Source organism: Alosa sapidissima, chromosome 14, assembly GCF_018492685.1.
Source record: "Alosa sapidissima isolate fAloSap1 chromosome 14, fAloSap1.pri, whole genome shotgun sequence".
Taxonomy (NCBI): domain Eukaryota; kingdom Metazoa; phylum Chordata; class Actinopteri; order Clupeiformes; family Clupeidae; genus Alosa; species Alosa sapidissima.
Genome location: NC_055970.1, coordinates 13,928,323 through 13,950,333, shown reverse-complemented (window position 1 = coordinate 13,950,333; position 22,011 = coordinate 13,928,323). Strand labels below are relative to the sequence as shown.

Below are 22,011 nucleotides of genomic sequence, written 5' to 3'. Positions count from 1 at the left end.
CCTTGGCGTGATTGTGGTGCGGCCGGAACAGCGGAGGACAGCTCTGCAACAAGGCAGCAGAGGAGGGACGCCAACGTCGGTAGCTGTAGCCTGATTGCGCAGCGTGGGCCAGCTGCGATGGAGCTGGAGTCTGCTGCCCCGACTGGCGAGACGACGGAGTGGAGCATCGGAGGTGCAGTGCCAGTTACGGTGGTAAGCGCCAGGGAGTCTGTGGCAGTGGAGGCTAGGCCCCGCCAGGTGTTGGAGGAACGTTGCGGTGGTGCACACTGCGAAAGTGCGACCTGAGGGCATTCTCTGAAGGGAGCTGGGGACGAGAGGCGACAGACCAGGTGACTGCTAGCACGCCCCGCATTGGGCCGCTGGTGGTTGTGGTTCCCCAGGGTGAGTAGGGCTCTTGCGGTGTGTGCACCCCACCTGCTGTTGGCAGTGCCTAAGACTAATTGCTGGACTGAATGTAGGAACGCCTGCGCCGAGGATGGCAATGGCTTGTTGGGGGAGCTGTGCAATGCCAGCGTGCTGGACTGTGCTTGAGATTCCAACGATGTTTCGCGCTGGGGATTCTGGGAGAACTGAATGATCATCTCAATACCAATGTTTCCCAAAAGGCTTGTCCCAAGGAGAACAGTATTACCTTAAACACACATGAGGAAACTGAAGAGTCCAATCAGTAGACTAGGATAAGATAGCCAACTATGCTACTTTGTTTACAATATTTCCAACCAGAGAGCTGAATGTGGTAGAGTTGTAATAGAAATAGTAGGCCTAAGCTATAGGCTAATCTGCATAAAGTGTGCTGTCATAAATATCAGACATTCAGTATTCTCTCTTTTTATATCAGGATATAAAATAATACAGATATATTACATTGTAATCCTCTGGTGTTCTAAGGTAGGCTATCCCCCCCGGTTCGTATTAAACCGTGGGTCAAAAATCGTGATACGAATCGAATTGTTAGGTTGGTGTATCGTTACAGCCCTATCCTCCAAAAATCTGTCTAAATTGTACCAAAAAACTCAGCAAAATCAGCTTAATGAGAGTAAAAACGTGACCAAACCAAGTTTAAATAGTGATTTTCAATCTTGAAAATGTCAGATATGGACTCAGCATCTCCAGTAACCCCTAAAAACAAACTAACATTGTCCATTTTGGCCAAGCAGCTCTTATAATATGATCAAATTAGGTTATTATGCTAATTTATGCTAATTAGCTCAATTACACAAATTGCCCAACATATGCAAATTAGCATCCGGCAGTTTCTGCATGCTTGGAACCCATACTATATATTTCTATCATAAAACTTTGGTGTACTTAACATTTCCGGGTCCACAATGGGGCTCTATGGGCTGTCCACCGGACTTTAAGGCTCCACGCTGCGAGTTATTGTGTGTGAAATGAAGGGGGGGGGGGGTGTATTTATGTGTGCAGTAAGGTTTATTTCCGCGGCTTGTTTATGCTGCTGATTGTAAGAGATCAGTGTGTGTGTTGTATGTGTAAGATATACTGACACTCCTATTCATCCATCATCTGCCACATGACAGGGAGGTAGTTAAAAGCATACACACACACACACGCAGAAGGTGAAGGATCGATTGTCATTCTTTTCACCTGTTCGATTTTTAGGGCTCTATCAGCAGCACCTACTACACACACTCACACACACACTAACTCTTTCTCTCTCTCACACACACACACTAAACACTCTCTCTCAGACACACACACACACACACACACTCTCTCTCATTCAAACAGCAATGGCCATCTCTGACACAGTTTTCCTATCGGAATAAATCCTCAGCCCTGACAGTCTTCACACAGTGGAAGTAGAATGGGGACTAACGTCTCTGCTCTGGGGACTAGCGTCCATCTGTGCTCCTTTTTAGCTCAGTTAGCAAGCTAAATACCTTAGCCTCCTTAGCCTTGAATTTCCCCTGGGGATCAATAAAGTATCTATCTATCTATCTATCTATCTACAACACTACATACTCAGAAGTTGAACCTTCTTTCATACGTATATAAATTAACATCCCCCAGAATGTCCATACGGAAATTTTCAACAAGTAATGTCAACTATTTAAAGAGGCCCTATGCAACAATTTTAGCAAAAATGACCTTAATTATGCAGGTTGAGTCGTTCTGATGGTTCTACAACACTTTTTGGGTCGTTTGGTGGGTGCTTCGTCTCTCCCTAGTGCTTCTCCGCGGAAAAAATGAATATGCAACTTTCTGGTCGCGGTCCGAACACATCCGGATGTAATCGGCGGAATTACTCAAATGTAGTCGGATTGAAGTTTCTAAGATAAAATAATTCAGTGGAAATGCATGGATTCCAGTTTCTTCCAGTAGCAGCAACTGGAATCCATGCATTTCCACTGAATTATTTTTGGAATCTGATCCCTTATCATACCTGTTCATTCTTACTCGTTGCTCGACTTATCGTGACTAAATTCAAGATGGCTGCAAACGCTAAAACGCTAAACTTCGTGAAGATACTGTCTGTATAAATCGTCTTGTAAGTAAACTACCAGTGCTTTTTCAAAGTTCTCAATGTCTTGTTTTAAATGTCAGGGCCCTCGGAAGTCTACCAATGAAGTGTGGAGATACATTGAGCCTCGTAAATGGGTGTAAAACAGTGATTTATTTGCATGGCTAGCCCGATGCCGAAGCACCACTATTGAAAAAGCTGTTGGTAGCATCGGCTAACTAGCGCCAGATTTTGGAGTGCAGGGGACAAGCCGAGATGGGCTATGAGACATACGTTCACACTCGGTATCATGTTTCAATACACTTTAGGTCAATATCACACCGGAATTCTCCTTTAACATTTTTAATCACGATTAATCGCTGAATTCCTATAGTTAATCACGATTAATCACATATTTTATCGCATGATTAAAATTCTATTATTTTGCATTTCTGAACTTTCCAGGAGTCCATGTTAACAATATAAAGCAATTATTGTGTATCTTGATTAGGATTCAAATGAAAGCAAAGCAAGTTACTTCATTAACTTAACTTGAAGATGTAGGTCTATTTGATTATTTCAAATCAAAAGATGTGCAGCAGACCTGAGGCAACACTATATTCTTCAGAAATATAGCTAATGAAGGGCATAACAAACATAAAATACTATATTCATTATCTTTGAGTTCAGTTGAAAATAAGGAATTTTTCGACATGAGTGCACTGCCATTTTATAGGCCTACAGTCTATGGTGCACTGTCACTTGCCACACACATCAGCGCCGAAGTTTTTAACACGCAAACACTGGATGAACAATGGATTTTATGGAGCGGCGTCGACCAAATAGAACTGAATCGTGATTTAAACGGCGGCAAAGTGCGATGCTGGTGTGCAGAGTTGTATTGAAAAGAATGGAATCTAATGTACAGTAAATGAATGTCGAACGCACTCATGTCGGCATCGGTGTCCACAGCAATTTAAAACACCATTCAGCTGACCGGGAGTTCAGAACTGCGTTGGTGTTTATTGTACAAATCTACTCTTTGGCCGGCTCGTAAGCCCAAACAAGTGTGTGCAGCATGCCTCTACGTAGCCTACTAAAGGCGCATCATCATAAAGATAGGCTACATTTAATCTGCATCACGCCCCATTTTAGCAGAAAACAAGTTAACATACATATATCATTGATTCTAATGGGAAAGACAGATAGCCTAATCACACCTTGACGTTACATCTAGTTATTAATTTACAGGCTATTCAATAATTTTACTAACACGGCAGTTATAAAGAATTATGTGTATGTAACTTACTCATGTCGAAACGATGTAGGCTACATTACAACCCATTCAGCACGTAGCTACACTTACCATATCCCATGTATGTGGAACTTCAGTATAACAGGCATAGCCAATTATCTCACCTACTGTAGTTGTAGGAAAAAGGCTACGTTCATATTACAAGTGATAGAATGAATGTGTGACTTATGTTTAGTTGATGTTATGACATGTAAAGTTAAGCTTGCCGAACTTAGTTATAGTCAGCCACGGGCAGTTTGACTGCCTACATTCGTGACACTCCTGTTAGTAGGCTAAACTGGAAAGAGCAAAAAATAGGAACATAATGGTCCATTAATCCCATAAACACACAGATAACTCTTACACCAACCTTATTTTGTGCCTTTTATTCACGTTTGTTTCAAGATTTAGTAAGTATAACCCCTTTTCGCTCCCCACTTCTATGCAGCATAAGTTTACATTATCCAAACAGCTCCCTTTCCCCTAAAAGGGGGCGTGTACATGCAGCACGGTCTAGCTAGATCCAGTGTGGTGTTGTAGTTGTTCTAACGTTACTAGTTGTTGCAACAGCTTGTGAAAAAACTACAAAGTTTGTTACACCAAAACGAACGTTAATCTTGCGATAAAAAAATTGACGCCGTTAAAATAGGTTTACGTTAACGCCGTTAATAACGCGTTTAACTGACAGCACTTAAATAGCCTAATTAAGGTTCAAATCATATGATTCAAAGCATTCTGAGTGATTAAAGAAGGTAAATGAAATGGCCATCAAGTCAGTATAATATCAAACTTAAATGCAACAACCATTAGTAGACCACCACTGTACAGTATAATTTAATTGTCATATGGTATAATTTAATTGTTACTGTATTGCTCACCTGTGAGGTACATGGTACATAGCCTCTGGTTTTCCAGAGGGGCATCTTGTCTAACTGGGCGGATTGTATGAGTATTTCAAAACTGCTTGTAGTCTATTCAGTTCTTTTTGAAGGACATCCATAAAGCAGTATCTCATCAAACCCATGTGTGTGGGGCTTCCATTGAAAAGATGTCTCTCCCTCAACTCTCCAAACTGGTCCATCCAAAACTGAGTTCTAGTGTGAGCACAACATAGAGAGCATAGAGTGAAGTAGAAGGGTGAAAACAGGGTTAAGGCAGATAGTAATGAAGAGTTTTTGTAAAATGTTATTTGGGCAAATAGCCAACCTTTGTTTTCTGAAATGGGACCACCAGCTTTCTATCCTTTGGTTTGATGTTTGATACATATGGCTTTTTGCACCTGCAAACTCGTCTGTGTGTTTAGATCTCAAGGCACAATGTAATGATGCCATCAATCCGTTTCAGTGCCACAGTCTGTGCGTAGGCACATTGGGAAAACTCCAAATTCAGCCACACATTCAAGGTAATATCCAGCCATGATGCAAGGATCGTTGTTTGATTTTCCACATTTGAGCCACATCATCTTTCTGGAAAATCCGTCTACAGCCGCTAATGGCAAACCCATAAGGCTTTAATTTATCGTAGCCATCGGCATTCCAGACTTCATTAGGTCCCTTTGATTGATAAGATCTTCGGACAAATCTTCGGCTGGAACGAGACAATAACCCGGACGGGTTAAGCTCTCTCATCAGAATCATCACATCCTTTCTTTTGACAACATACCGATATTTTTGTTTAAGAGTTTGCCACATAGCTCTGTAGCCCAGGAGTGTCCCTGGCCCCCTCATCTCCTCGACTATGGCTGCCTGCACAGATCCCATGGCAGTGTCGGTCTGGTCAGATCAAAATTCTCTAACCTCCTTCTTAAAGGGACACCAGGCAACGTTTTCGTGTTAATTACACATCTTCGTAAGTCGGTATATGGTTAAATGACTCGTTACAGGGCGAATGAAGACTCTCTCGCCCGCCCCTACTGCCTGTAGGAAGAATATCCAGCTTGCAAGTTCAGTGTATCCTACCCGCCGACCGAAGCAGGCAGGCTAACGAAACGCTAGAGATTGTTGCAAATGTGTGTATAATGGCAGAGCCGGCGAAGAAGCAGCGAAAACCCTTGACAGAAGACTCAAAGAAAAGGAAAAGAGCTTCAGACTGAGCGAGGGGGAGTTTCGTAGAGCTCATGGACACATTGTTTTTTGTGACCAACATGTCATGTCATGGCAATCATCAGGTTCACATTCACAGTCAATCTGACACCCGCAGGTGAAATAGGTGGTAACATCATCACATGACCACACCAGACCCAGTGAAAGTACCTCACACTCTAACACACCAGAAATTGCAATCAATATCGTCAATTCAATATCCTGCATATTTTAGCTTGCATATTACATTACATTACATTACATTTGGCTGACGCTTTTTTAACCAAAGCGACTAACAACATGGTAAACAGTAAGTTTTAGAACAATTCTCACAATTTTAGGACAGTTTAAAAAAACACATTAGAGTACAGTAAGAATAAGTGCGTCGGTGAGTGCTGTATTTTAACAGTTACTTGTCAGTTTAAAACGGCTGGTGAGTGCTAGGATCAGTAAGACTTGTTGTAAGTGTTGCTATGAGAGTAGATGTTCTCTAAAGAGCTGGGTCTTCAGGAATTTTTTGAAAGTGGAAAAGGATGTCCCTGCCCTTGTAGGAACTGGCAGTGTGTTCCACCAACGAGGAACAACAAATGAGAAAAGTTTGGATTGGCTTGAGCGTACCGGTGGTAGAGCTAGACGTCGTTCATATAGGCCTACATATACACAATCTATGTCATTTAAGCATATTTGTATCAAGAAAAAACATATTGCATGTTCAAAAATACAATAGATTTTTTCGGTCATTACCCATATCAACCAACAATTCATTTACATAGAAAAATACACTCTATACAAAAATATAATCTATTTACAAAAATATACTCTACATACACATCTTATCCCAAGAATACACTTAAATCCAGTACCTCATTTAGACCGTATGGTTCTACTGTGTTGAGTTCATGTATCCAAAAGGCCTCTCTCTGTAAAAGTTGTTTAATTAAATGACCTCCTCGTGGTTGAGGTTTGATCCTCTCAATACTTATAAACTTAAGGGTAGTGGCTGGTCCATGACTCTTATCTCTATAATGCCTTGCGATTGCATAATCAAAGTTACCATTTCTGATTGCTGCTTTATGTTCCGCAATGTCTAGAATTATGTTGTAGGTATGACCCTCATTGAAGTATTTGCAGATGAGTTCATCCACTTAAGAATATGGAAATAGGAATATTTCAGTGATAGCACAGTAGACATTAAAATGTTAGAAATTAGAATTACACGAAGTTCCAAGAAAATGGATAAACAATCGAAATGAGAGTGCACTTTCACCTTGAACACTGTAGAAACTGCTCATCTTTTCCACAGGAGCCACAATGTAATGGACTGGACTGTAGGTTCACTCCACAGAATGGACCATACATTGTATATCTGGTTAAGAGAAATTAAAACATCTAATTTATTATTTTGGTTTGCCTCAAAACAATATAGTCAGGTAAAACTGATGAAAGCTCTGAACCATTCAATTTTTTTTTATGATATTGAATGTTACCATAGAATGTTATGAGGATAACTTGAAAGCAAAGATCTTTAATTATTATTACTAGGCTACTTAATTGCTCTTTCTCAATACTATGTTGAAAGGTGTTGTGCTGGGTTTTACAATGCCATGAAACGCAATTCAGCCAATCAGAAAGGATTGTAACGTCACCTCAACGTCATCCACTGTTCATTATAGGGAGGGAAAGTAATCTCATCGCCATCTAGCGGTTGCGTTCCTAGAGTTTAGCGGAGTGGATGGGTTTTTTTTTTAGAAAAAATATATCTCGGTGCACATTGGGATCTTAATTTAATGCCTTCCATATGTTAGGCACTGGGGTCACCTCTATTGCTTCAAGTGGTCATACCTTATTTTTAGGATCAGTTGAATTGTTTTGAGTTTTTGTCGTAACACGGTGATAAGGAACTACAGCTGCATGTGACGTCACATGTTTGGGCGCTTAATCTCTAACTGATCAATACGCAATTTGCTTAACTGGCTTAACATATTTTTGTAATAACGGAATGTGATGTAAACCGCGTGGTGATAACCTTTATGTCAGGACAACTGGTGTTGTGCTTCTACTCACATGAAGAGCTAGCTGTAAGTGTTAAGTGTCAATGCTAACCAGGCTAATAAACAAACCATGCTACCGTGAGTAACGTTGAAGGGTAAAGTCACGTCTTCTTTTGTAGTTCGTTTATGAAACAAAAGGAGCAATTTCGATTTTCTTAAATAAGGCAAAATAGGGTCTGACATTTTCACAGTTTAGAATATTATTACTGTATAGACACTGAAAAATATTTTTGGTGGATAACATCGCTGATTTGGCTTCACAATATATTTTTTAAAATAGGTCTATGGGATTTAACATTGGAGCTGCTCTTCGATAGGAACGCAACCACTTGGGGCGCTGGTTTTCACTTTCCCTCCCTATTGGGGAAGTATCAACCTAGACAACATGTGGTTGTACAGTTGATTTGTTGGAAATTGTAGGGGGTAAGTTTTGACTACAAGTTTGTGGCGTATATTGTCGACAAGGCAACAAATGGTGCAGAAATGCGTCTTGTGTACTCGCGAGTCTATCAAGCTCATTATTTTCAATGGTAGACGTTCAAAATGTTACCCGCTAGCAGCTTGTTGCCTAGCGAGTAGCACTAGCACCAACTTAGCTATTTAGGTAGCAACTAACCAAATGCCCATGAACTTTTCGCAGGTTGAAGGAGCCCAAGAAGACCTGAAAAGGAACGGAAGCTACACTTGTATGTGCATAGCTATTTACTGCTTATTGAGCTTATGCAGTATTATGTTCAATAATTGTAGCATGGACCGACATGTCCTGTGGCCAACTCCGGTAGCCAATTGGTCACCTGATCGCCGTTTGATTTGGTTAGCTCGAACACTGTAAAATTGCTAAAAATAATGCTTATAGCCTACTTACACTTCAAATGTCGCTAAAAATAAAGCTTATAGCCTACTTACACTTCAAATGTCACTTACCTCAAAGGTGTACCGAACACAACCAGCAGAGAAACACTAAACTTAGAAGTTAACACTAAAAGCTAAAACAAATAGATGCTATCGGATAAATATGTATGACACAACTATATAATTTTAAGTATTATTCATCTAATAATAATTAATCTAAATCTTTAAACTTGGTAAAACTGATGTAAGAAATGCTAATATAATGCTAGGATGCTATCTATACTCACTAACATAAAACCTCTCTATCTCTCTTTCTCCAACTCGAAAAACCCACAAAAGGCAACAGTTTAAACTGACAAGATTGCATGAGACAGCCAAAGCCTTGTTCTATAAGAGGGCCCTAACAAAACGAAAGATTCCCCGGTAATAATATAATATTTCATGGTTGATTTTTGTTGATTGTTGTTTTTTGTATGTGTGACTTGTGTGCAGTGCAGGTAGCTTGAAGCTAAAACCCTTACCTTTTTGTTTTCTTTTTTTTCCATGACAACTGAAGATGCTGGGATCCACCATCTTGGATGACCATAGTGGAGAAGTAGACCATAGCTCCCTCATCTGATTGACATCCTCTCTTGACAACATAGCCATACCAGAGTGATAGAGAAACCATACTAGTGGTAGTAGACCATAGTAGGCATCTTGACACACACACCACCCTGTCTGCAGTTGAAAGTCGTTGTATTTTTTACAGTTCTTGAAGTGCAGTCTGTTGTTTGTGTACAATAAACTGTTATGAACTTCAGAAGTTTCAGTAAGAGTTCAGTTTGTCCCTATAACGTTATAGGTTTTGTGAGATCTGCGTTTTATTGCAGATGTGAGCTCCTGAGCTGAGACAATGGTCTCTCGTGTTGGTCAATATCTTTGCCCATCTCAAGCCTGTCATCACCATTTTTTAATGTACATTTCCAACGGCAGTTCTATGATTTAAGGTTCGCAAATTTGCTCATTACTAGCCTGACCTGAGGGCATTGTTTTGGTTGAGCTGTAGTCGCATAGCGGCATCATGTGGATAAAATTGGCAACATTAACATTTGTTTGGTTAATGCCTCAAGATGCCTTCTTTCGTGTAACTCCTTCAAGCTACAATTGATCACTTCGGTTGTGGGTTCATATCCGTTGTGAAAACTTACTTGCAAGTGTTTTAGCGTTTGTATTTCGCTAAGCCGTCATGGTCGTGTTGTGAACACTTACTTGCAAGTGTTGTGGACACTTACTTGCAAGTGTTGCATAGCGTTTGTATTTTGCTGAGCCATCAGGGCCACCGTATCAAAGGGGTTTCTTGAGCTGTGTATCAGGTGCATTACAATGATGTCTGAGAAAGTCATCTATAGGCTATAAGGAGTGATCAAACATCCCCATTACTCTGTGTGTGCGTGGGTGTGTGTATGTGTGAGAGAGTGTGTGTGTGTGTGTGTATGTCATCTTTAGGCTATAAGGAGTGATCAAACATCCACATTACTCTGTGTGTGCGTGGGTGTGTGTGTGTGTATGTCATCTTTAGGCTATAAGGAGTGATCAAACATTCCCATTACTCTGTGGGTGTGTGTATGTGTGAGAGAGTGTGTGTGTGTGTATGTCATCTTTAGGCTATAAGGAGTGATCAAACATCCCCATTACTCTGTGTGTGCGTGGGTGTGTGTGTGTGTGTGTGTGTATGTCATCTTTAGGCTATAAGGAGTGATCAAACATTCCCATTACTCTGTATGTGTGTGTAACCCCAGGCATTTAAGGGGGGCCATCTTCTCCAATGGGAGGTGGTGTTGATAACCTACACCGATGGACCGGCACAGACCCCTGTCTGAAAGATGGACACACACACACACACACACACTCCTCACCTCAAACAGGGCCTGCAGCGGTTACACTCTGATTTTCAATCTGCTGCTCAGTAATGGAATAGAAAACACTTATCACTCCTCTTTCTCCATCCTCCTTCTTAGAGGGAGAGCAGCTTCACAGAAGAGAACTTCTGACGGCAAATTTGAGGGTTCTGATTCTGAATATTTTGTTTACCAAGCTCAATTCTGAGTTCTAAGCCTCATAATCAGCATTTTAACATAAAATAGCGTTAAAAAAATTAACATAGTTTTGCTTATTTTTCACTAAATAGGGTTGATTTCAAAAGTAATCACTAAAAACAAATAAAAGTGTTCTAAATACATGTTTGAGCATTAAAGAAGCCATACTATAGTTTATTAACGTATTTAATGGGAACATGAATACAGTTAACATGTAATAAACTCGGAAATTCTAATCAAAACACAACCATATTTTTATTGCTAACATAGTGAGTCACTCATGTGGTGTTTAATGCATTTCATCACAATAACAAGTTGCACAGATAACCTTCAACTCAGAATATATCCTACAGTACATATGAACTTAGATAGCGGGAATAAGCCTAATGCAGAACTGCATGTACCGTCAGCAACAACCGACAAGTAAAAAACATTTTACTTCTAGTAACACTGGATTTGGTATGTGCTTGCCTCCATACTAGAGCTTGATAATGTGCTCTTCTAATATGCCATTGAGCAGCATCACTTGTTGGTGGTAGAGCCTTCGATCCTCAATATCTAGAAAACAGAGTGGCTCTGGCATAGTGTTGTCACAATACCAAAATACAATACGATACAATACCTGACATAAATATCTTGATACTCGATACTGAAACGATATCCAAATCCTAAAATATCTGGAAAAGAAAGGACGCAGGCCTTTGTGTATTGAGTCATTTGTGTTGAATTTGGTGCACTTTTTTGGTCAATTCTGGGTTTTAAACTTCTAACTTCCTTCATAATTATTATTTTTGTAGTCAGTAAAATAGTAGTTTGTGTCTGATTAAGTCCTTTATTGTTTGTTATAGCTAATTTATATTATATTGTGTGGTGTTTTGGCAATAAATTACCTTTATATAGCCAAAGTAGGCTAGATCAAGGTCAGTGTTCAAATTACTACATGCAAATCACTTGCTACGCAGAAGAGCCTAATCTTTAGGCCATCTGATGTAGGCTACCCTAGGCCTTCCCGTGTTTATGGGATTTCTTTGACAGCTGTAAAGGTAAAAAAGTGAAGATAGTCTTCTTTGCTCCCAGTGTAATTTAATAAGTACGTTTCAACCACTCAGGTCTTAATCAGATAGGCCTACACCATTATCTGTTGCAATAGCTGTGTACATTCCTACATTAGGTCTATTTCTTTGATAGTTAACATCATTGGCTACCACATAACAAATACCAAATAACAATACAAAAGTTTCTTACAAATTTTCCTGCATACTACTAAAATGTGCTGCAGTCAGATGGGTGTCCTAAAGACATAACTAGATCTTGAGCATCTATGTTGAATGAGCAGTTTTTGCAGTGATCACTGGACATTCCACATTGCTAGACAGCACTTGAGTAAGGATACTTATTTCCACTTCACAAATAACAATCGCTATCTGCAATAGCTACAGTACAGGGACATTAATCAGTTCATAGCTGAGGAATTGTCTTAGGTCCACTTACCTTTCAGCATCATATGCCATAATGATGCACTGGAGAATGTTTCTTTTTGTTGCACTATAAAGGATATCTTGTCTATTTTTTTTTTGCAAATAATCTCCATAGCACTCTTCAGCACTCCTCAAACATGCACACTCTTCCATTTTTCTGCATGGCTGGAATTTGAATGATAGGAAAGAGCACAAGTGAGATCTTTTAACTAGGCAAGCACAGTCGCCTTTACAGTAAAAAAAAATACAGTGTAAATCCCCTGTAAAGACCGACAACTGTTCATAATAGTTAGTGACAAAGGACTTTCTACAGAAAAATGAGCAGTCACCTACTATACTATCAATTTTCTTATCAAGGAATCAATTTTGTTTCTAAACGTCACACTGAATTTTAGCTTATTTTAATTTGCATTTGCATTAGCAAGCTTAAAATTCAAAATTGAGCTTGGTAAACAAAATATTTGAATTCAGCACCCTCAAATTGTGTGAAATAGCCCCTTTACCGTCTTTTCCTCAAATTTGCCAACAGGACTTTTTCTGAACGTTTGTTAGCTATCTGCTCTCCCTCTATCTCTCTCTCTCTCCTCTCTTTGTTCTCTCTCCTCTTCTGTTGTGTGGGTAATGACCATCGTTGGTGGCTCTAAACACCTCAGTCTCACATCCTCCTGCTGCCGCATCACATCGTCCTGCTCACGCATCGGTGGAGATCTGCAGCTCTTGCATGCTCTTCCAAAGCATCAGAAAACCCACAGACGTCTACCACACCGGAGAACTAGCCGCAGACGAGACGTCCACCGCACAGGAGAACTGGCCGCAGACAAGACCTGCACCACACCACTAGAGGGCACTGTTGCCTAACGCATTTTATTTTAGTTTCCCTTCTATTCCCTCCTTCTGATTGTGTGTGGCCTGTTTGGCAGTAAAGTTCTCTCTCTCTCTCTGTGTGTGTGTGTGTGTGTGTGTGTGTGTGTGTGTGTGTGACAGGTGCCCAATTAGCTGGTGAGCATACCTGTCAACATCTGACACTCGCTTATTTGGGATTTGGGTTGCCAGGTTTTAGCCTATGACAAAACGGTTGAAATTGAAAGTAAGTGATCGTGTATGTGTAGGGTGTAGTTCATACACAATCTGGCAACCTGGGAGATGTCAGACTAACAGAAAAAATAAACGGATCAATGATTTTAAAATGAAGTTTGATGGCCATGCAAATTACGTGAGTTTTCCGGGAGAAATAACAAAACGGGAGGGTGCTGGGAGATGACCTTGAAATACGGGAGAAACCCGGTAAAAACGGGAGTGTTGACAGGTATGCTGGTGAGAGGCACACACACATACAGTGAAAGGGAAGGATGGAGAAAGAAAGAGAGGATGGAGGGAGGGAGTCCTGGTTCCATTACAGGTATTTGGCCCACTACCCAGGTAAAGGGGGCAGGTGCGTGTGTGTGTGTGACAGGCCCACTACCCAGGTAAAGGGGGCAGGTGCGTGTGTGTGTGTGTGTGTGTGACAGGCCCACTACCCGGGTAAAGGGGGCAGGTGCAGGACGAGCTTGCTATACAACCCTTCCAGTTGTTGTGTTTCCACTGCTCACAAGACTGTTACGAGACCATACTACTGATGAGATGGCTGCCACGGGGCAGCCGTGGCCTACTGGTTAGCGCTTCGGACTCGTTACTGGAGGGTTGCCGGTTCAAAACCCGACCAGTAGGAACGGCTGAAATGCCCTTGAGCAAGGCAACTAACCCCTCACTGCTCCACGAGCGCCGCTGTTGCAGGCAGCTCACTGCGCCGGGATTAGTGTGTGCTTCACCTCACTGTGTGTTCACTGTGTGCTGAGTGTGTTTCACTAATTCACGGATTGGGATAAATGCAGAGACCAAATTTCCCTCATGGGATCAAAATATATATACTATATATATATATATATATATATACACACTATATATAACATAACAAAGGCCAGAGAAGTGATGGTTTATGGGTATTTAATTGTAACAAATAGTCAGAAATAATGATTGTGAACAGTGCGTTGTTTAACAAAGAGGAATAAAGCGAAACGGAGAACAAAAGAACAAGGTGGTGCGTTGACGCTAAAGTGTAACAAAACAGAAAACAACCCTGTGACTGCTTGACTCAAAAGAAAACCATGGTCTGCTGACTCCCGACTGTAAACAAAAGACAATACGGTTTTGTGAGTCTTCTCGAGTCTTCTACACTCCTTGGGTCTGCTTCTAATAATGTGCAATAACCCGCCACCCAAGCACCACCCGCTCAAATAAATAGAAATAAAGGGTAAGTGCTTTACAAATAGCCTGTGTATGTGAGTGCTAACTTAACGAAAGTACAGTTCAAACAAAGGGAAAATGGCAAGGCAATGACGCAGTGCCACGCTGCCAGCAGTTCAGCTCTCAGAGAGCGAGGAACAAAAAGAGAGACCTCCTAGGACGCAGCCGTCTTATATACAGTAGGCCCTGCCCTGCCCCGCAATCGGCCTACACTCGGGATGACCTAGAGAGGGAGACAGAGAGACAAGACAACCCACGCGCCACAGCGCAAACAGGCAACGCACAATATTTATACTAGGAGTATCTGCGCAACAAAGACCTGGGACCTACAGGGAATTGGCCATACGGACCTAGAGCTGCTACCTCCCGGGGTGTGTCTGTGTGTGTGTGTGTGCTGACCAGACCTGCTACCTCCCGGGGTGTGTGTGTATGTGCTGATCAGAGCTACTACCTCATGGGGTGTGTGTGCTGGAGTTGCTGTAGACATCACTGAGAGACACAGAGCCAAGAAGAACACCTAGACACCCTCACTGACCTCACACACACTCTCTCTCACACACACACAAACAAACACACACAAACACTCTCTCTCTCTAACACACACACACACACAAACATACTCTCTCTCTCACACACACACACACACACACACACACTACTGCAAACACCATGCAAAAACAAACTATGCAGTATGCCCCCCCCCCACACACACACACACAAATGCATATGTATTGCTCATGTCAGATACCTGTACACATACAGTATGCATGTTGCCTTTTCTGTATTCTGTATTCATGTCTAACCGTTTTGCTTTGGCAGTGAATACAAATGTCTTACTAATAGGTTGTAATTTAATTGAATTGAAAGAAATTGAGAAGAGAGAGCATATCACAGGACAAAGACTCAATCAAAACTCTGCGTGCCAAAGTCTGAAGAGAGAGAGAGAGCATATCACGGGACAAAGACCTAATGAAAACCCTGCATTTAGAATTCTGAAGGAACATCGAACACCAAACAGTGCATGCAGGGCAGAATTTAACCAATACCCTCTTTTATTAAGAATAATAAAAAAGTGACCTTTCATCACTTCAAAGCCCTTAAGAGCTGAGAATTGAATATTGAAGAGAGTCCCTTCATCCCATTAGTCCCGAGGCTCCAGCAGGACACACACACAACTCACAAGACTAAATGGAATAACACACACACACAACCACACACACACACACACACACAAACAAAACTCACAAGACAAAATGGAATAACACACTCACAAAACTCACAAGACTAAATAGAATGACACACACACACAAAACTCACTAGACTAAATAGAATAACACACACACACACAAACAAAACTCACAAGACTAAATGGAATAACACATACACACACACGCACACAAAACTCACAAGACTAATGAAATAACACTTGTCAGCCTCAGGGCACCAAATTCTCAATACTCGGCAAGTAAAATGTCTAACTGTTGGAATTGAAACACAAAAACAAAGCAAACTACTTAAAGCAAAGGAGTCCAGAGTTAAAACAACCTGGGGTGTTTTTCTACAAAAGTTAGCAACGGCGTTGCTGAACCACCATGGTACGATACAACTCACGCTCAAACAACTACGTTGTAATACCTGTTTCTAGAGAATATCATACCTGTGATGTAACACCTGTTTCTAGAAAACATCACCTGTGAAAGCATCATACCTGTGTTTATCGCACCTGTGTCGCAATTGGTGACCCCACCCCATCTCTCTCTCCTGCGGTCATCACCCGACCCCACCCCATTTCTCTCTCTCTCTTTCACTCACTTCCTGTCACGCTTCACTGTCCTGTCTGAATAAAAACAAAAAGCCCCAGAAATATACTTTAAAATATACTATAAAAAAGAATTTAAAAAAACTCCACAGACCCCAGTCTGCAGTGTGTGTGTGTGTGTGTGTGTTAGTCTGCAGTATGTGTGAGTGTGTGTGTGTTAGTCTGCAATGTGTGTGTGTTAGTCTGCAGTGTGTGTGTGTGTGTGTTTGTACAGCCTCTTCTCTCTGCCTGTGAGTCTGCTTCTCCATCATGAAGTGAAGGTTTTGCCTATAGAGGGTCTTGCCTATAGGTGTACTTACTTATGTGATACATTTTGATGTCTATTTTAAAGTTGTTGGTGTTTTCCTGTTGACTGGGACTCCCTCCCTCCCTCACCCTCTCTCTATCCTCTCTCTCTCCCTCCCTTTCACCCCTCACCCTCCTTCTTTCATTCTTTCCCTCCCTCCTTCTCTCCCCCGCTCACTCTCTGGCTCTGTGGTAAGTGAACTTGTTGGGGAGTGGAGACAAAGATTGATGCTCTTTTTCTTAGCAATGTGCAGCGCCAGTGAGTTTTAAACGGCATCACTCGATACTTATCTCAAAGGGGAGGGACCTGCTCTTAACCTCACTGCCCTGCCTTACCCCAGCCACCAATCACAGGCCAGACTGGCAGTATGCAAATACCAGGTTAATGAAATGTTATCAAGCAAACTTGAGTGGGCCGCAGGCTCGTCGCGAGGAACTTTCTGATTAGTGAGTTGTCTTTGTCCTGCACAAACTCCATCCAAGGACAATTAGCACTCAGGAGTGTGAGTAATGGCTCTGCGACTGGACGGGATTAAACGGTAGCAGCGCAAGCAGGTCAGGCCCTGTCGTGGGAGGATGTGTCAGGCCATTAATTTCACATCAGCCATTAAAAATGGCCATTTCAGCGTTTGATATCATTAAAAATGGCCATTTCAACATTTGATACCATTAAAAATGCCCATTTTAACGTTTCATATCATGACTTTAACTTCAACCTCTCTTTGAGTAGGTGAATCTTGTGATAAGGAATGCCTAAAGACTCTGCTGTAATTTTGATTAATTGAGGAATATGAGTAGCCTGACGTAGCTATACTCAATTCTACTCAGAATTTGAGTCTGATACTGCTCCATTGGGCTGTGATTATGGGGCGTGTTTCAAACGAACCAGGGGAAAAAATGCCTTTGCGCTTAATTGGATAGACCTACAACCAATCAGAGCAACGGAGTGTGTGACGTACTGTATGTTAAGCGACGCATAGTTGTTGTCAACAGAACTGCACGCACGCTGGAAGAAGAAGAAGGTGAATGTAAATGATTTTTGCCGGTGTTGTAAAAAGAATGTAAGGATATACAGAGTACACACAAACCTCATTTTTGAGAGAAATAGTAACGATGAATGCATATACGAACAAGTTCTCCGTTTAGGATTACTCCACAAAACAGCAAAAAGATTTTGGGCGAGCATACTTGCGCCACAATGGAGCAATGCCAGACCGAACCCAACTATGAATTTAAGAATTCATAGTCATTCTTAAACCATGCTTTACTAAAACCTAGCATAGCCTTCACGCATCTATTATTTGAACTCATTGGCAAAGTGAAACTAACTTCACCAAGGAGTCAGTCAACGACAAGACAGTTATATGCAGTTACTTTCACAATTGACTGACAATGGGTTACCACCGAAAACATAGGCTGGAAAAAAGCAACACTTACCCTATTGCTCAAATGACTGAATAAAACAACATTTATCCTGCAGAGGAGTTGCTTATATCTCGTGACAGTGCATCTTCAGCTGTGCTCCATACGTGTCTCTCGCCTCTTCCCTAATCACTTTTAACCGCCATTACCAATTTGCAAATGATGGTGAATAACTACTCATCATGACATGTACAGTATTTCATAATATTCTAATTATGTTACCCATTGTAATCGTGCAATTTGTAATGCTTTGCATATACGTGCGCTGGTGTGCGTTCATGAATGATAGAAGGATGGTGCGTGCACCTGCCAATATGACTGTTGACATGCGCTCTTAAAATAGCATATGAACACCTCTCCATTGACTTCTGACCAGGTTTAGGTGGTGTAGGATAGCGATTTTTAGACAACGCGCCAGGCCCCTCCCTAGGTTGTTAATTACCACACCCCTGGGCGCAATGCTTAAAAAACAAACGTGCAAAATACCGAATTAAACTTTGCGTGGGTGAAAAACAAACTTTACGCCATGCGCTGGTGCCCAAAATACAGCCCTGTGAGTTTAAGGGCACTTTCATACCTGGCTTGTTGAATCAGAACGTGGACGGTTTCCCTCAAAGATCGGTTCAATTGGGTATATGTGAAAACAGCAATCTCGGAACAAAACAAACAGACCGAGATGTCCTGACAGGTTCATTTACAGTGAGGAAGCAATCGGGCTGTTGTAGAGGGACAACTACGTGTGCTTAGATTTTTGTAGGCCTAACTTTAGAAAACACGTTTATTCAACTTTTAACAGAGTAGAGATCTAGCTAGCCTATCTTTTGAATTTCAAGCGAATGTCTAATGTTATGTTAATTTTACTGGTGTTACACACGAGAATGGCAGAGAGTGGGAGAGTAACCTAGAGACTTCTTGGACACCCACACACACACACATATGGAGCTCTTATAATAAGTTAAATGTGGGGTTAAGTGTCTAGGGGATAGTGTTTTAGCTGTGAAATGTGACCAACTGGAGTATAATTTAATCATGCATGGGTTTGTTTGGAGACAAAAGTGTAACCTCACATGAGTTTGCTATATAATTTGTTCCGACTGTACTCTACTGTAAATGCTGCCATGTGAACACATACAATCCCAGAGACAATGGAGAAAAACTGCACTGATTCAGCCCGTGACTCAGAACAAAATAGTATGAAAGCGCCCTAAGTTAGAGAAGACAGTCGTTGGGTATGAAAGCGCCCTACGTTAGAGAGGACAGGTGTTATGAAAGCACCTAAGTTAGAGAGGAGTGTTTGTTTCTGAGAGGTTGTGGCATAACAGCAGATGTGACACTAGCATGGACACACACATACACTCTCTCTGTCTCTTACACCCACACTCACACGCAGCAGACCAAAGTGCACCAAAGGCCTGTGTGTGTGTGTACTGTGGTGTGCCATCATATGAAGCTGATGACTCCTCTAATCCCTGATTGGCTGTCTGACATTCCAACATTATTACCAGGGAGGAAACAAGGGGACTGACACACAAAACATCAAAGAGCTGCTGCCTTATCTCCACAGAAGGAAATCCACTTTTGTCTTCTTCCCTCTCTCCCTCCCTCATTCTCACTCTCTTTTATCTGTCTCTCTCTCCTCAGCTTCTTCAGTGAACAACACCCCTTCACCGCTGAGACCAGTGGCGTCGTTAGACCTGGGCATTCGGGGCTATAGCCCCGGATCCTCTGGGGATAGCCCCGGATCTATGGGCCGTCAACAACAACAAAAACTCTAATCGTGAATGAAATAAATAGCCCCGTAGAAGAGACTTTTGTGTTTTGTGTCCATTGTGTGCATTAACAGCAGCGCAAGACAATCTGACGTGATTTGCGCAGGTTTAGAATCATGTGTTGCAAAATGTTGCAATTTCAATTCTCCTCTACGCTATTACGCATTGCTGTTTCGTGCTTCTACTAACTAGCCTTAGCGAAATAAGTGTATAAGGACAAATGGATATTAGAAGTTTATTTAGAGAAAAAAAAAGGGCAGAGCAGGGACAAGAAGTGGAAACTCTTCAGTGTGTCATCATCTCCCGCAACCCAGGAGGACATTTCGATCAGCTCAGTTTCAATATATCGTGATTTACTATTGAATCACATGCGCAGTAAATAAACCTGACCTCGTTTGAGGGGGCTTCCAAGCAATGCATGTTGGGCTTGATTTTGACAGAATGGAACTTTTTCTTTGGGCAAAAGTTCGTGATATACAACCCAAATGCATTGCTTTCAAGGCACCCATAGCCCATTAATTGAAGGGGATGACGTCCGAAATGTTTATCCCGAGACGAACGCTCACACCTGTCAAGTGCACGACAGAGGTGCATGACGATGTTTATTCTACAGGCTATTTTAATGTGATATTTGGGGTGTTGTATGTGGTGCACTTTGGCAGAAGAGACGTTCTCCTCAGGGGCGCCTGCAGGAATTAATGCTATGGTACGCACACCCACCCCCCGCAAAAGAAATAATTCACTCGTGAACAATATTTGTCCGTTTTAGGTCCGTGCATTGGTCAGTCAGCAAAAAAGTAGCCTACATAGCATAACAACATCCACATGCAATAATACAACGACAACGTCTACAATGACCTATTCATTTGGACAACTTGATACAGCCCTATACAGGCTAAAGTTACCTTTAGTTTTGTTCTAGCGTAACGTGACGTCTGGCTTTAGTGCAGTCTAACGTTCTGACAAGCACACCAATTGCCTACCTTGTTCTTGTACAACTCCTAGCGTTGCTGCCTCCATCCTTTCTGTTTTCGTTGTTTAAAACTTGTGATATCCATGATGAGTATTGAGTGAATTAGCTCAACATTGTGTGCTGATAACCATATAGATAGCCGAGTAAAAGAAAACAACAAGTAGCCTATTGCGTGGCTGCATGCGTATTCTCTCTCCTGCTCAAAACATAATGTGTTCACTAACTTTACGTAATAGAAAATGGTAAATACCCTGATGGCATGCAGCTAATGGGATACTGTACATAGTTGGGAAGGTATGGTAGGCCGATTTGGTGTGAATACACACACACACAAGGGAAATTTTCTCTCGCTGTTGAGTAGCCTGATGGTACGCACAGTGTGTACGGACGTACACCTGCAGGCGCGCCTGGTTCTCCTTACACGGTCTTTAAACATCAAAATATTCAGAATGCCGTGACGTGAGTCATTACGATTGGCCTTCCTTTTCATTCTCAAAGTAGGTTAAAATTGCATGTTCATCAGCACGATTTTCAAAATCTCTCGGGGGAGAAACCCCCGAACAAAAAAGAACTCTAACTTCTGGGCTCTAGCCCCGAATGTTTTAAATAGCTAGCGACGCCCCTGGCTGAGACCTAAGGTTCCAGCCTTGTCATGCCTCCTCCACACATATAGGGGGCAGGTTGTGAGAAGTAGATGTTGTGAGTGAGCGGATGATGAGTAAATGGGTAATGAACGAATGGGTAATGAAAAAACAAAGCGATTACTTTAGTTAGTATGCAGAGTGTTGAAGCCAGAAGAGGAGGGCGTCCGGCTTGTGTTCTCCTTCTCATATTCTCGCCCCCTCATGTGGATACCTGTGCGGGCAGATGGGGTCCATGAAGCGGAAGAAGAGGGTTGCTGTTTGAGAGGAGTGAGCTGCTGTTTGAGAGGAGTGAGAAGAGTGAGCTGCTGTTTGAGAAGAGTGAGCTGCTGTTTGAGAGGAGTGAGCTGCTGTTTGAGAAGAGTGAGCTGCTGTTTGAGAGGAGTGAGAAGAGTGAGCTGCTGTTTGTGAGGAGTGAGAAGAGTGAGCTGCTGTGTGAGAGGAGTGAGCTGCTGTTTGAGAGGAGTGAGCTGCTGTTTGAGAAGAGTGAGCTGCTATTTGAGAAGAGTGAGCTGCTGTTTGAG

At 41.9% G+C, this 22,011-nt stretch overlaps 2 long non-coding RNA genes across 2 annotated transcripts; both read left to right on the top strand.

Moving 5' to 3' along the window:
• The first annotated feature begins 6,551 nt into the window (after positions 1–6,551).
• On the top strand, positions 6,552–16,668 carry LOC121681796. The gene is made up of 4 exons (XR_006022292.1): positions 6,552–6,911; positions 7,469–7,472; positions 10,817–10,827; positions 16,658–16,668. It is a non-coding gene; the product is annotated as an uncharacterized LOC121681796 (long non-coding RNA).
• On the top strand, positions 8,208–9,521 carry LOC121681795. The gene is made up of 4 exons (XR_006022291.1): positions 8,208–8,310; positions 8,528–8,573; positions 9,079–9,162; positions 9,296–9,521. It is a non-coding gene; the product is annotated as an uncharacterized LOC121681795 (long non-coding RNA).
• Positions 16,669–22,011: the final 5,343 nt, after the last annotated feature.